Genomic DNA, 10,754 nt, shown 5'->3' with positions numbered 1-10,754 from the left:
ACACCCATAATGCTAAGCACATGAACCCAGCGTGCATGTGTGCATGACCAGTGCTTCCTCCCCCCATTTTTGGCGAGCTTTTTTCGCCCTCCCCAGGCTCCAGAGACTTTATAGGAGCCTGGGGAGGGTGAAAACAGCTTCCCCTGAACCCCCCCCCCTCCCCGAGGCCCTCTGGAGGTTTCAGGAGCTTCCCTGAAACCTCTGGAGCATTAAAAACCAGCCCTAAGGGGAAACCAGAAGTTCGGGAACGGACTTCCGGTTTGCTCATAGGACCGTTTTTAGCCCTCCAGAGCCTTCAGGAGGCTTCCCTGAAGGCTCTGGAGGGCCAAAAACGATCCTACAAGCAAACCGGAAGTGACTTCTGGTTTGTCCTTAGGGCCGTTTTTCATCCTCCGGAGCCTTCAGGGCAGTGGTGAGTTCCAGATCCCGTTGCAACCAGTATGGTGCAACAGGGCCCAGCATCCCCCAAATGCATGCATGCAGCACGTGTGCACACGTGCATAGCACGTCCATGCATCCTTACCTCCACAATACCTTCACGACACTCTAGCTGCTCGGCGGAGCATTGCGCAGGCGCCGTATGCTCTGTCACAGGCGTGGAAGCCCCAAAGAGCTCAAATATAGGTAAGGAGCTCAGGTGGGCGGGTGGGCCCTCCGGAGCACCATACCAGAACGGTACCCGGTGCTCCCGGCAGGCACAGGTATGCCTGTATGGGGGCGTACCGCCTGCAACCCACCACTGCTTCAGGGGCCTTCAGGAGGCTTCCCTGAAGGCTCCAGAGGGCTAAAACCGGCCCTACAAGCAAACTGGAAGTACGTTCCTGTACATTCCACAGACATCAAGCAAACTAAAAGATTCCTTGCACAATAATAATGTTTTTTAAAAAATGCTTGGATTGCTTCAATTATTGCGGGGGGGGGGGGGAATACATCCAAGTCACTAGGTTTTGTCCCCTCTGTTTTATCAAGTATGCAAATTCTTTGCATATATCTGTGGCTCACACACTCACTATAATTGCATAGGCTTCGAGCTTCTTATAAAATGATTGTACTCCAAATTACAGGTACCAGTTTGCAGGGGTGGAGAAGCATTTGAAGAAAACAAACCCCTTGGCTGGTAGACCAATTAAGATGGAAAGCAAAAAAGCAACTTTCCCTGTGTTTCTTCTCTCTGAAAAAAGCTAGGGAGAAATTTGCTCATAAGCTGCTATAAACATGCTGAAGAATCCAACTAGGTATAGATTGAAAGTATCTGGTGTGTATTGTCGATCAGTAAAAATGCATTTATGAGAGGGAAGAGAAGAAACCATTGACAGGATCACTTTCTCCAACTTAGGGGCAAGAAATGTTTTTGGAGGTGTGGAGTGGGCACAAGTCCGCCCCCCCCCCCCCCGATCAAGAATTCCAGAGGATGGGGAGTTGAAATGATGAGTTGACACTTAGAACGTTTGAGTTTTGGTAGCTGGTGGTAGTTATATTTTGCAGAGGTGCTTTTACCTTACTGCAAACTCTCTGTCTCTCTCTCTCTCTGTTTCTCTGTATCTATCTATCTATCTATCTATCTATCTATCTATCTATCTATCTATCTATCATCTATTATCTATATCTATCATCATCTCATATCTATCATCATTTCATATATCTCTGGATCTCTGTATCTACCTACCTACCTACCTACCTACCTACCTACCTACCTACCTACCTACCTACCTATCTATCTATCTATCTATCTATCTATCTATCTATCTATCTATCTATCTATCTATCTATCTATTATCTATATCATCATCTCATATCCATCATTTCATATATCTCTAGATCTCTGTATCTATCTACCTACCTACCTACCTACCTACCTACCTACCTACCTACCTATCTATCTATCTATCTATCTATCTATTATCTATATCATCATCTCATATCCATCATTTCATATATCTCTGTATCTCCCTATCTCTCTCTTTCTCTCTCATCTATTATCTATCACATATATTATCTATCATTATCATCTATCATGTCTCTCTGTGTGTGTGTGTGTGTTTGTGTCTGTCTGTCTCTATCTTCATCTCTCTCCACCCCTCCCTCCCTCTCTCTCTCCTTCTCTCTTTCCCTCCCTCTCTCTCTGTGCTCTTTGCTATATGATCTTTTTGCAGATTATCAAATAAATCACTAGTCTGGAAACTCTCTCTGTCCTAGTTTTCACGTGGAAGACAAATCCTACACACTGATAGTTAGCATGGAAACCAACAGTAACTCCCCAAGGGAGATGAAGGGACTGGATTGCCATTTGAATTCTTCCATAGCAACACCAGCTCAAATTCTTCTCATCAGCAGAGTCTATTTTTAAAGGCTGGCAAGAATAAAGTACATAAAGGAGTAAATCAACATTATAGGTAGAACAAGAAAGTCCAAACTCAGAGAACAATTATGCTGCCATTATTCTAAGAGAACTGCTTTTTAATGAATGCGTTTGTTGTGCACACTTGCTTTGAAGAACTCGAAGAACAAGATGGGGTTTTTTTTTCACCTCTTCCCTCTCTTTTCCCTCTTTTTTCTTTTTGTGGTCTGTTCAGTTTTAAATTCAGAAGAAAGGATTTCATTTACTTGATTTTATTTTCCCATAACAAGCTAAACCAGCACCAAATAGGGATAGCAGGGTTTAGTGCAATGCATGAATTCAGTCCCAATGCCTTATTTGTTGATGCCATTGAATGGTGGGTTTCAAAAATTGTTCAAACCTACTCTGTGGGTGTGGCTTCATTAGTGGGAGTGGCTTGCCACCCATGTGATCGGATGGGAGTGGCTTGCCACCCATGTGACCGGATATGAAGATGCCGACGACACTTGTCAGAACCACCTTAAATTACCTCACACACAGCACTGGCATGCATAAGTATATGGTGTAAACTTGTTTTTTAAAAGGCATCTTGGGTTTGCGTTAAAACAACTTCAACACACGCAATGTTCTGATTGCACCACAAAATAATAAAGGCAGGACATAAAAAAATAAATATCTCTCCAATCATCACTGAAGCTGAGAAGCCTACTGAAATAATTAATTGATATTAATACAAGCATATTAAGAGTCAAATATCCTTGTGCTAAGGAACTCTAAAAGCTAATATAATTAGCACCTATACACAGGAGGCATCTCCTTCCATTTATCTCTCTCTCTCAGATTTTGATTGCTTTCTTAAGTGCCAGTAACACTTGGGCAAGTTGGCTCTCCAGGCGTTTGCTGTTCCAGAGAAAAGGGAGCAGCCATTGAGACGCTGGATAGGGCTGGGATTAAGAGAGTAGTTTAGTTTTTTTCTGTGAGATTACTATTTTATGGCTTGCACCAGTGGTGGGTTTCAAAATTTTTTTGAACCTACTCTGTGGGTGTGGCCTGCTTTGTGGGAGTGGCTTGCCAGCCATGTGACCTGGTGGGAGTGGCTTGCTGGCTATGTGTTTTCTTTCTTTCTTTCTTTCCTTCCTTCCTTCCTTTCTTTCTTTCTCTCTCTCTCTCTTTCTCTCTCCTTCCTTTGTCTCTTTTCCTTTTTTCCTTTCTTTCTTTCTTTCTTTCTTTCTTTCTTTCTCTCTCTCTCTCTCTCTCTCTCTCTCTCTCTCTCTCTGTGTGTGTGTGTGTGTGTGTGTGTGTGTGTGTGTGTGAGTGGTGGAAAATTTTTGGAACCTCTTCTGTAGGTGTGGCCTGCTTTCTGGTGGAACCTCTTCTAACTGGTTCGGTAGATTTGACAAACCGGTTCTACTGAACTGGTGCAAACTGGTAGGAACCCACCTCGGGATTGCCCTATAGTTTTCATGTGTTTCCCAGAGGAAAAAAAAAGGCAAGGAACTATGCAATCAGTTTTCAATAATCACCTTCAAAGAGCCCATTGCTATTTCTGGTCTGGATGATCACTGGGACTTACAAGAAGGTTCTTCTAATTCTTTGCATATACTTAGTGGTCACCTGAAATTTTGCAAGTCCAGATGTCACAACCTTCTTGGAAGGTCTTGGAAGACGTTTATGAAATCAGAGATTCTCCTGGGTTGGGACAACGTGGAGGAAATGTATTTTGGATAGAGAGACCTTGATTAAGCTTCTCTAATCAAACAATTTAAGGTACAACTGAATACTTTTTTTCCTGTTGTACTGTGATGGGGTTTATGTCCAGATTTAGCTTGTTTAATGCAAAGGCTGCTCATCTTGTCTAGAATAGTTTCTCTACATTTTCCAACAAAATCTGTTCTATGCTTGAGTTTGGTTTGCTATGTGTCAATCAAAACACTTGGTAGGGACACAAACACATATGTCTCCAATTTCCCTATCAACCTTGATGTCCAGGAATACAAAAGGAGAAAAATATAACTCAAGATTGCAAAATTTTACAAATGATGCTCTCTACTTCAACATTTATTTGAGTGAACACAGGCATGGCCTTTTCACAAACAGATTATTTTTGGTGACTTTCCCTGTTGAATAGGAAAAAAGGAAAAGCCATTTTCTGTTGTAGCTTGAAATACAAAACCTCTGCTGGATTATTCTTCATCTCACCCTTTTTTCATATTACCAGGACAATTCCCCCATCCACCCCGCAATAATCAAATAAATACACCCAAATAAAACAATTCCATTAATATAACATAGTAAATCCAGCAAAATATTGTTTAAAATGCCATCTCAATGTTTTAGGATATCTTTTCCCATTTATCAGTGACTTAAAGTTGGTTTAAAAACACCCTTGTTCATTGATCAGTGATTTGGGTGAACCCAACTGTGGCAGTTGGCAAACCATAATTAATTTGGAGCTTGAAAAAAAAAACCTGCCAATTATGGTTTATTCAATATAGGAAGGTTAAAGAAACTACTGTTTAACATCCTGTATATCCAATTGTTCACCATGGATTATCCTTAAGGGAATTTTCTGTTTTTCCACCTCACTTGTAATATCCTGGAGGTATCTACTTAGATTTAAATTAGATTTAGATTTATTAACATTTGTATGCCACCCACTCCCTTGGGACTCTGGCCGGCTCACAGACAAGACAAAAGAAACATATATTAAAAAATTTAAAATAAGGATACAAGTATTAAAATTTCACACCATGCATACTGTTAGAGTGGGGCTGGATACTAATCAACAGCCCCAGGCCTGCCAGAACAGCCAGGTCTTAGTGGCTTTACAGAAGGCCAGAAGAGTGGTAAGGGTCCGGATCTCTACGGGTAGATTGTTCCATAGGGCTGGAGCTGCTACAGAGAAGGCCCTCCCCCGGGGAGTCGCCAACCGACATTGACCGGCCGATGGCACCTGGAGGAGGCCCAATCTGTGTGATCTAATTGGTTGTTGGGAGGTATTTCATTTCATTTCATTTTGCTTTATTTGTATGCCGCCCTTTTCCCTGAAAGGGACTCAGGGCGGCTCACAACTCAAGGGAGGGGAAAAACAGACAAGTTACAAAACATAAAAACCATACACAATTAAAAAGCACAACAATCATACCATTCGAAGTGGGGCTGCAAGTCTTTAGCCCCAGGCCTGTCAGAACAGCCAGGTTTTAAGGACTATGCGGAAGGCCTGGAGGGTGGTGAGGGTCCGAATCTCCACGGGGAGTTCGTTCCAGAGGGTCGGTAAATGGCAGGAGGCGGTCTCTCAGGTAGCCAGGTCCTAAACCATGTAGGGCTTTAAAAGTAACGACTAGCACCTTGAAGCGTGTCCGGAAGCCAATGGGGAGCCAGTGCAGCTCGCGGAGGATAGGTGTAACATGGGTGTATCTAGGTACACCCAATATCGCTCACGCGGCTGCATTCTGGACCAACTGCAGTCTTCGAACACTCTTCAGGGGCAGCCCCATGTAGCGCTCTAAATCAGGAGTCCCCAAGCCCTGGTATGTAGATTGGCAGTGGGCCATGGGATGCCAGCAACTGGACTGCATAAACAAGTGAAGCCCCATCCATGGAATGCAGGCAGCACCCGAAACCCCTCTGGAGAGGTGGGAAAACCTCTCTCCATGGAACCAGTTCCAGGTGTCCAAAAGATTGGAGGTCACTGGTCTAAAGGAACCCCATTGCTAACCAGATGGTCTGGTGCAACAAGGTTTAGGTATTTTTCCCTAAACTTCTTAGTTTATTTTGATTGCTCCATCTAAGCAACCATAAGAGAAAAGGGAACTGAGATTCAGAAAGGTGCCCCTTCATCCCCTGATGTAAGACAGTCTGGAAGGGCTGATTTGCAGGAAGTCGCTCAAGGCAGTACATATCCTTCTAGAGTCCCATCAGGTCATCCTTCATCCCTGAAAACATGACCAACGACCTTGCATTAAAGCTGCCAGGGCTTCCTGGGGTAATTGGCAAGCCAAAAAAAAAAAAAAAGCAAGGCCTTGAAAACAAGGCAGAGCAGAGCAGTTGACAGTAGCCATCTGGTAGAGGGTGACAAGAGCCAAACATCCTTCAAGCCTACACTTCCTTTGCAAAGGTTACATCCCAAATCAGCTTCCACATCCTACTTGCCTCCCTTCCCCGAGTCAAACGGAGACACCCAGTTCTTCAGAGGATGCTTCCTGCACGGTCCATCTTTCCCCCTGCCTTTCTCCAAAACTGATTGTCCTTTCCAAACGACATGAATACCAAATCCATCCCTCTTGGGGAGCATTCAGTACAGTCAGTCCAAGCTCGGAGAGACAAATGATTCTTGGCCAGGAGACAAAGTCATTCTTGCTTGCCCAGATTGCAATGCAAGTGTTTGTTGTTGTTATCTCAAATACCAGATTCAAGTGATCTGTTTTTCTTCCCTTCTCCAGGGACTAGAGAAGAAATGGAAGGAACCATAGCATCCAGAGAGGTTCCCGATGGTCCCCTTGAATTCACCCTCTGCTTCCAGAAGAACCATCCTATTGTCTGAGCACAGGACAGAGACGGTCTTCTCTTTTGGACTGATTTTGCTTTCAGAACCTTCACCACTGCCCCTTCTCTTAAGAATACCGGTATCTATTCTGCCTGCCTTTGCTTCCTGCACAGATCCCAGGATTCCTCTTGGTTCCCCTCCCATGTCCATCAAAATATCCACACACACCCCCCCCAAAGAGAGAGACTACATTGGTGCAATATATAATAACTACACCTTTACTTCTTGGTTGAATCCGTTGCCCCTTAGGATCTCTTGGTCTTTTATACCTTCTCTTCAGTTCGTTGCTATTTCCCATCCACCCAACAGTCCCCGTGAGGCAGTGGGCCTTTATGGCAGAGTCCTGGATTCTAAGCAAGATGGGCAGTGGAGAAAAGTTATTTAAATAGATATGGTTTCGGGCTTTTAGGTTGATTTTCGTAACTGGTCAATAGAATTTGAGACAGATGATAAGGTAGTTTAGAAGCATTCTTGCCTTGGCTAGTGGGACCGAAGACAGACATAATCCTATTCTAGGCCACAAAGCAAGATTTCCAACTTTCATTTTAACGAATTAAATTATAGATTATTTTCACCGAAGTGTAATAGGAGAGAGAAAAATAGATTGGCAATATGATAGGCACCAGCCAACAGGTGGCACTTTTCTCCCCTTTTCTTCTATACATTCTGGGAGAGATCATAACGAACATTCTGCCATCCCATCCCTTAATTTGCAAATAGACATCCCTCCCTCTCCACTCCACTGAAAACATTATGTCTGCCTTCACCATTGATGGTGGCAAGTGTTGCAGATGGCCACAGAGCCCTTCAGATTAAGCCTGTGTCTTAGAAATCTCTTCCCATGCTGCCTTCATCTGCCTAAAAGAAAGAGAAAAAGCAAATTGTGATCCACCTCCAGCCAGAAGAAGAATGCCATTCCTTGTGTAGTGCAGACTGTTGTTCTCCCAACCTCCCTCTTGCATGTTGCATGCTAGTTTATGCCATTGTACTCAACACTTCTGCACCCCTCTTCTAGAGATGTTGTCCAGATGACCTCCCTTTGATCCATCCAGTCGTCGTAGAAATATTCCCTTTCATCAGTGATTTGAAACAGAGATATTATTAATCCTTTGGGTGTCTCTGGTTGTTTTGCTAATGCCATTACTTCTTTTTTTTCAAACCAACTGTAGCTGTAGGATGGTCACTGCTTCCTAGAACCTTTGAGCCAGGGGACACGATGGCCTCTCAGCTCATTTACTTTTACTATCTGCCCGCCTGCAATTGACCTGATTTGCATGGATCCAAATGGACAATTGGTGGCTAAGATCTTTCCCCACCCTCCACCACTGCAAACCATTTCTGACAACCCTAAGTTTGGGAGATGCTATCTGCATGAAAACATTTTGCCTGTTTAGCTGATAATATGTTCAGTCTCCCTCCCAATTGCTCAAAGCCTCCTGGATCTTGCTTTGATACATTGCACTACAGCTTCAAGTGATCCAGTTGGGCTTCTAATCTAGCGATCCAAAGAACAGCCCAGGTCCCCTGATTGGCTAGCAGCTGAGAAAAGAGAGACCACCTCAACTTGTCCTTCAGTGCCTCCAAGAGTGCATGTTCATCCATGTTACCCCTCGGTATAGACAGTCACTTTATGGCCAGTGGTGATGGTGGAAGTGGAACTGGAGAAAGAGTAAGGTAGAAGCATTCACGCCAACATTCTCCTTTGCATTCTCTGTGCCACAGGGAAGAATGGCAAACTCCATTTAGTCAAGTCACCACAAGACGCAACTAAGGCCATGTAGGAAGTGGCCTTTTCTCATTCAGCTTCACTTAACCTGTCCTCTCCTCTCACTTGTGAATATCTCCTGCTTGTCTTCCCTTTCCCCCTTAGATCTTCTCTCTCACCCACCGGCAGTTTGGCAGAATCTGCTGCCTTTGTCTTTTTTTAGTATCTCTCTCTCTCTCTCTCTTGCACGTGATGTCTTCTACTAAGATGGAATGTCAATAAAGAATGTTGTTATGTAAAACAAGAGTACTGAGGTCTTTAGAAGCAAGTCTATATTTTTATTTATTTATTTATTTATTTATTTATTTATTTATTTATTTATTTATTTATTTATTTATTTATTTATTTATTTATTTGACTTATATACCGCTTCATAGGGCTTTCAGCCCTCTCTAAGCAGTTTACAAATTTTTTTAGCAAATTGAGTCAGCAACTTGCCCCCACAGTCTGGGTCCTCATTTCACCCACCTCGGAAGGATGGAAGGCTGAGTCGACCTTGAGCCGGTGAGATTTGAACCGCTGAACTGCAGATCACAGTCAGCTGAAGTGGCCTGCAGTACTGCACCCTAACCACTGCGCCACCTCGGCTCTTTAATTGAACTCTTCCAGGCAGATGTGAAAGGGTGAAGCTGGGTAGACATCCCATTTTGAGGTGGGAAGAAAAAGGGGGACATTACAGCAAAAATCAGAATCCATCAAAGTTCAGCTTCTAGAGGTTTTATTTTTATGGAATTCATGGCAATTCCTGCTTTAGTAGAACTTGGAACAAGAGATGTGGTGGCTACCTGTACCAGCTTTGAGCTGGAAACTGAGCTTTTAATCTCCCATTCAACATTTTAAGAACTTTTCCTCTTCATTTCCTGGAGATGCTTCTGAAGACATCATTGATGTCTAATTCCCCAAGAAGCCTCTTTTAATTGCAAATATCTTTTTCCCATGGAAACCAAGAAACAAAAGACAATTTAAGAGTCAAACAATGTAAGACGCAGAAAAATATGGACCTAGAATCCACAATGGGAGATACTTTTTCTCTTCCCAAAAGAATCCCTATTAGGATTCTTTTATTAGGGTCACAATAAGTCCACATTCTTATGCCAAAGCCATTCAATTCTGATGGGTGGAGGGGAAACAAACTGAAATCTTTATGTTAGCTTTTGATAATGAATAGGCGTTTTGAGTGTTGATATACATCTATACTTTTGCTTTACAAAACAGCAGTCTGTACAAAATTGCAAAGGGACATCTCATCCTACATATGAAAGGAAATGATTGTTTGCACACTTGCATTTATCAAGTTAGATACAAGTTAGAAAGTGAAGAAACACGTGTAACTTCCACTTGTCTACTCTTTGCATTTCAAGTCAAGTTCAAACAATTGTGGTTTTCAAACCATCTCAAAGGACAATTTCATGTAGAGCATTTACAGTATGGGAAGTTGCTGCAACATGCCTCTCTTATGCCCTGCACCCCTTCCCTCGTGAGTGACCGTGTCCCTTAAAAAGAATCCGCAATAGCAATAGCAATAGCAGTTAGACTTATATACCGCTTCATAGGGCTTTCAGCCCTCTCTAAGTGGTTTAGAGAGTCAGCATATCGCCCCCACAGTCTGGGTCCTCATTTCACCCACCTCGGAAGGATGGAAGGCTGAGTCAACCCTGAGCCAGTGAGATTTGAACCGCCGAACTGCAGATAACAGTCAGCTGAAGTGGCTGCAGTACAGCACTCTAACCACTGCGCCACCTTGGTTCTTATAACTCCTCGGAAATGAAAGTTAAAACAGCAACTTCCATTCTTCCCCCAGAATGGAAAGGTTGGGAGTAGAAGAATCTACAGTACTACTTCTGCTCAACCACATTCTTACTAGCACAGGAGATAAGTCGGTGACGTGCAGGCAGGGGAGGCACAGCCTCACCACTGTCAATCATGAAAAGGAAAAAAAAATGTAAACAGGAAAAGGCGAGTGCTGAGGTTAGGCTAGCTAGCTGCTGTCACACCGTGAATTACTGCCTGTTTAAAAAAAGCCTCTAAAAAGCGCCCTCTACTATGAGGCAGGAGAACTGCATGCCTCATCTAGTCTGACTTTTCAGGCGCTCGAGCAGAGTTAA

This window comes from Thamnophis elegans, chromosome 13, assembly GCF_009769535.1.
Source record: "Thamnophis elegans isolate rThaEle1 chromosome 13, rThaEle1.pri, whole genome shotgun sequence".
Classification (NCBI taxonomy): Eukaryota; Metazoa; Chordata; class Lepidosauria; order Squamata; family Colubridae; genus Thamnophis; species Thamnophis elegans.
The sequence above is the reverse complement of the archived record's forward strand: the minus strand, read 5'-3'. Positions refer to the sequence as shown.